The sequence below is a fragment of the Pseudophryne corroboree genome, chromosome 1 (genome assembly GCF_028390025.1).
Source record: "Pseudophryne corroboree isolate aPseCor3 chromosome 1, aPseCor3.hap2, whole genome shotgun sequence".
Classification (NCBI taxonomy): Eukaryota; Metazoa; Chordata; class Amphibia; order Anura; family Myobatrachidae; genus Pseudophryne; species Pseudophryne corroboree.
The window spans coordinates 308,861,941-308,867,940 of record NC_086444.1 but is presented as its reverse complement, the minus strand read 5'-3'; the positions used below and the strand labels follow the sequence as shown (position 1 = coordinate 308,867,940).

The 6,000-nt window shown below is 42.4% G+C and overlaps 1 protein-coding gene across 3 annotated transcripts in view; it reads left to right on the top strand.

Moving 5' to 3' along the window:
- The first annotated feature begins 514 nt into the window (after positions 1–514).
- Positions 515–6,000, top strand: part of CFAP251 (cilia and flagella associated protein 251) — a 263,063-nt gene continuing 257,577 nt past the window's right edge. For 2 of the 3 annotated variants that reach the window (XM_063964473.1, XM_063964472.1), the window contains exon 1: positions 515–620. The gene's annotated coding sequence lies outside the window, so the exon portion shown is untranslated. The remainder of the gene's footprint in view (positions 621–6,000) is intronic. The other variant, XM_063964474.1, reaches the window with a different exon arrangement.

Sequence of the window (6,000 nt, the reverse complement as noted above, 5' to 3'; positions counted from 1 at the left end):
CTGAATTGCAAGCAAAGTGGCTGCAGTTGTGTCAGCCACCACAACCATCTTCATTCACATCTCACTTGCACCTGCCCCATTTTAGGTACCAAAAGATATGTCTGAAACAGGTTTCCCTTCTCTGTACGCACAGTTCAGGGTGGTAACGTGGTTACATATAATCGCATTTGCACCGTATTTCGCGCTCCTGGCAAGTATTGCCCAGTAATTGCAAAGGGGGTGTATTAGTAAAATATAAGTAAATAGATAACAAGTGTAGTTCTTTTTCTTATATAAACCAGGGCTTATTTAATGAACGTTGTAAGAAAGAAAGAAAAAAAAAAACTTCTTAAAATAAATTACTTTATTCAGCCCACTGAGAAGGGACGTAAGTGTTACTATGCGAATACGGCTCATTTTTTTTTTTTTTTTTTTTACTCCTCTTTTGTAAACTGTGGTCTGTGGCGAAGCATGGGACATACCACCTGACCCGCTACTGGAACAATACTTAAGACGTAAAGTGAGGTGCGCCAGTTCTTTGCGACAGAGCTCTCAGTGTCTCCGTAGGAACCTTAGCATGGTTTACTATTTAGTTGCTAGGTAACGCGGCTGGAGCTTGCTGTGCGGAGACCTTGCCTGCTGTAAGTAGAATCATGATATTATAACACATTATAAGACTGAACTATTATACTGCGGGCAGACGAGAGGTCACTGTGTGCTATAGTGTGGCAAGTAGATTATATTGGTATTGATTGTGCATTGCTGCTGTGCGTCTGATCGTAGCGCTGCTGCTGCTGCTGCTGCTGGGAACATGATTATAACAGGACTTCAGCACATGGGAAATTAGGGTGGAAAAAAAGCTTTTATCAGGAAGGTGAAGAACATTTCCACCAGGGACGTGCGGTGAGCTAAATGGCTCAGGAGGCACTTGACAAGATTTTCTGTCACCAAGATGAATTTGGCCCTTATTCTGCAAAAATAAAAAAAAAGAATACAAATATAATACTGTAGTTTATAAATAGGTTCTTTTTTTTAAATTTAAATAAAGCATTGGGCGAATTGCATTTTTTTTTTTACATTGCTGTGTGTGCCTGTGAATGAATAAATCAAATACTGTTAGATATCGTGGCCTGTGCAATTATGCATCTAATTTCAAAATCACACAAGCTTCTCTCCTTTGTGCAGCTACCATGTACTTTGGGGGTAATTCAGATCTGATTGCTGGCCTGCTAATTTTGCTGTCCTGCGATAAGATAGTCGCCGCCTACAGGGGGAGTGTAAATCCGCAATGCAAGTGTGCGATCTTATGTGTATGCCGAGCTGCAAAAATCCACTGTGTGCAGTCTCTGTGCAGCCCAGGAATTACTCCTACAGTGCGATGAGAACAGGCTGATCAGACACCCTCCCTGAAAACGTTTGGTAACGCCTGTATTTTTCCAGACACTCCCTCGCTCAGATGCCACCCACAAAAGGCCTCTTCCTATCTATCACCTTGCGAACGCCCGTGCGATTGGATTTTTCGCACCATCCCGTTGTCCGACGCGCGTGCACATTGCGGTGCATGCGCAGTTAGGTCCTGATTGCCCGCTGTGCGAAAAAGCACTGCAGCGATCAGATCTGAATGACCCCCCTTTGTGTGACTGTGAACCAGACAATAGGTGACTGATGTGTCGCAGCATAACACAGCTGACAACATTAACAAGTAAGTGAGGACTGATGGGCCATTTGCAGAAGTATCACCCAAAATGATAGTTTGTACTGTTTTTGTTTGCTACTGTCACCGCATTTTGGCATGATGTGCAATAAAGGAATGTACATATAAGAGCATCTTATTGACACTAGTGTGGATTTAGTGCTTGTTCTGCAGTTAATAAATAGTTGTAACATAAGTTATGGTTAATTATTTTACTGCTATTGCTTCACAAATATCTCTACCTCAACCTACTCTCCTAACCCTGAACTTACTCTCCTAACCCTGAACCTACTCTCCTAACCCTGAACTTACTCTCCTAACCCTGAACCTACTCTCCTAACCCTGAACCTACTCTCCTAACCCTGAACCTACTCTCCTAACCTTGTACTTCCAACTGCACCAGCAGTACATTGCTTTCCTAGGCAGATTTTGTATTTGTAGCCACTAGGTGACAAAAGTGACAGCACCCGTACTTGCAGGTTTTTGGTCACTGTGAATCCAAACATGCATTTCAGGTGCTGATACTGGGGCAATTGTGTCAAAATTTCGGTACTTCTTAAACTCGTAGCAATCCCATCCCACCGCATTTTTGTATGATGTGCAATAAAGGCATGTACATTTAAGATCATCTTATTGATACTAGTTGGGATTTAGTGCTTGCTTTGCAGTTAATAAATAGTTCTAACATAATTTATGGTTAATTATTTTCCTGCTATTGCCTCACAAAATATCTCTACCTGAACCTACTCTCCTAACCCTGAACCTACTCTCCTAACCCTGAACCTACTCTCCTTACCTTGAACCTATTCTCCTAACCCAGAACCTATTCTCCTAACCCAGAACCTATTCTCCTAACCCAGAACCTATTCTCCTGATAAAGCTAAATATTTATCGTATATATATATAACCCTTTATGAGGTCTAAGAACACTGTACGCTATCTACGTAAGAAGTACCGTAAGGGTACGCAAGTTGCGTAGCGATCGCTCAACCGTAGTCGAGACGCTCAAGCGTCACGTTCGCTTACGGCCCAGAGATCACAGGCAGGCACGCTATTGGCTGCCGACTAACGTAATGATTCGCTATGGCGTAGCGGACGCTCGGGACCACGAGGAGATCACCAGCGGCGCAGACGCTCACAACGTTAAACCTTTATATCTATACCTTTAACAATGAGATACACAGTATACCTTAGTGTAGAGACAGAGTGTAAGTGCAACCTGGTGTAACCTGATTAACTACAAAGCTGCTTTAGCGTCACCGACGCTCTGTGAACACTTAACACTATAAGGAATACACAGATACCTGGGTTTAGGGTCCGAAACCTATTATATGTATTATGACTATTATACTTGCAAAAAGAATCACAGTACAAAGCATACACTACAATATAACATAAACCAACTAACCAGATAACTATACAGGAAATACAATACAATACTATTAAGGGAAAATACGAGAGAAAGAGAAAGGAGAGAGAGAGAGATGGCTCACAGTAAGACAATATGATTACGGAGAAAACTTACGCACAAAGGGAAACGATCGCATGCGCCTCGATATCCAGCTCCCGATTATCAGTAATGAGAACCGTTGAAGAGAGAGAACTGGATACGGTCGGCCTGCCTATTTATGCCCCACACACAATACAATTCAATGGTCCCTACAATCTCATTGTTCATTGGACACAGGAATTCGGCTTCGCATTATAACAAAAGGTCATAGGTTGATTCATACAGGTGGGCTGTGACTATTTCCAACTGCTCAGGTGGGAGGGAAACTGGGTTTCCCGCCGCATGGGTAATAAAGTGCAAATAAAGTAAATGTTCATAAACTTCTTATGTCCATAACTATTCGCACGAGCGATTGATCTGCTTCAAACCAACACCGGAATATTTCTAATTAAATATTCTTCCGATGGATACTAAACACCACTGTATTACTCCTATCTGACCCTTCGTATCAAACAAAGAGGGATTCCTCTGTTCATAAACATTCTATATTAACCAAACTTTCAGAATCTATCAAAGGGACCATGATCTACAAAATACATTATTTGTGAAAATATGTAACGATTGAGTCGCACGCTACGACTACACAAACTTTACCGTAAATACGCATACCGTGCACCAGCGGGTGCACGCAACAGCGGGTATGCGCCTTCACGGGAGAGCGCACGCATGCGCAGCGCGGACCAGTGTGAGGTGCAAATATGGCAGTGTGTATAGAGATATTTTTCTGACTTTGACAGTCCACCCTTTGGCAGTCAATAATAACTGCCACCTTCTAAAACATTTCAAAAGGAGAAAAATATATGTCAGGGGTTAATTCATTTCCATGGTTGGGTGAGGGAGGAGAGAGGAGTAGGTGTGAAGAAGGTATGACCTAGTGTGATAGCAGAAGCATGTGTGTATGAGTCCATGTTTGGGGGGGTCATGTATCATCGTGCCGTACGTGTTGTAAATCAAGCTTCGAGGTATTTGCGAAGTATACATTTGAATTCCTTCTTATCCCGTGGTACAGGTCTGTGGATGGGCTGTCAAACTTTACCGAGCACTTTTCGGATTTTGAACAAAATGGGGAGCACATTTTAGTTGATGATACATGAATGGGGGAATATGTGATTGCTGATATCTGTGCCTGTATTCCCTATACTATGTGTGTCATTACCTGAGGGTTGTAGAAATGAAGAAAAGACATAATTACGGTAAATGCGGTGGTATTCTATGTCAGGTTAATGTACATCTGTCGGTTGAAGTTTTGTTCGGTATCAGTTGAAAGTCGTCTTCTTTGCGCTGTTTTGCTCATTAGGCGTGAGCAATAAGCTTTGTCAATGCCATCAGATTTACAAAAAATGTTGGGCTAGCGTAAGTTTAAGAATTCTAGGGAAACTGGGGATCCATGGCAAAGTTCATCAAATGTCCGTATCTCAAGTGGTCAAAACTCCTTCTTTGGTCCATCCGTTGTCTGTATAGCGTCTCGTCAACTTCCTCGTCCAAGGGGGTCTTTTTATCTTGGAGAAAAGCAGAAAAACAGGTGAAAGAAACGGACCGTATAATCGCATTTTCATCACATCATTGTTTCTATCGTTGGGTCGTAAATCAAATCCAGGTTAATTACAGTTTCCTCACTCCTCAAACTCATCACTCTTGTACTTTGTTTGCACCTCATTAAAGCCTGCCCGCATCTAAATATCAATCAAATCGATATAACGACACCCAAGATACATAGTAGAAACTTCCCAACATCCATTATGACTCCTTGAGCCCAGTCTCCCAAACCGGAGAACCAATTTCGCGGGTTCAACCATGACACCCAACCAGTCAGCTCATTACCTACAGCAGCAAGAGTGAGATTGTGTTTTCGACGAAATTCCCACTTTAATTGGAGAATATCGTCCATCTTTTGGTCTATGACCTCTACCGGATCCTCGGTGCTATTCGTGATATACGTGCAACACTTCACGCCGTACTGTGTTGCCAATGTAACACAATATCCGCCTGTCACTGCTGTGAGGTAATTAAGAACCATTCTATGCTGTACCAGTTCTGTTTTATAAGCCTGAAGTTCTCTTCCAGTATATCTAAAGGTGTCATCATACATTTCAGTGATATTATCTAACAAATTGGCGAGTGCGGAAATGTATCTATAATTCATCACTCCTCGAGCGGTGCGAGTGAAATCTAACGCCACCAGAACCTGAATCCCGGTGGATTCATGGATCAGATCAGAGGCCGGATGCTCTAACCTTTCTGACAGTTGTCTTTTAACGAGGTGCTCGTAATGAGTGTGAGTATAAGGAGCTTGGGCACCACGGTGTATGTCTTTCATTTTATCATGTGTTACAGTCATTACTTCAGGCAATACTCTTCCAATATAACACAATCCTTCAGAGTTTGGGGCAAGCCACTTGTACGCCTTTCTCCCGCATATGAAATATGCATCATCGGGGAGAACATATGGGACGGAGAAAGACATTACCATATTACACACCTTCCAGGTGAAATCTCCTGACCCTAATTCTTCCATCTGCTTAATGCACGTATCAGGTTGTACGATATGTGCACAGTATCCTGGTGATACTTCTCCAACTCTAGTAATCCTATTTCCTAAGGTGTATCTATACCGGAAAGATTTTCCTCTGCTGGCTATGTGGCGTACAAGCTCTGTATCTGTAGGCATTCTATCTGCTCTATGTGAAAAGGTCATGGTGTGGTTACTCCATGATACTTCCCAATTTCCCGGCTTTCTGGGATTGGAGATGTTAAAACATAATAGGGACTTATCCACGTGGTATTGGTGGAGCTTCAAACTAGGAGGGCTGGAGATATT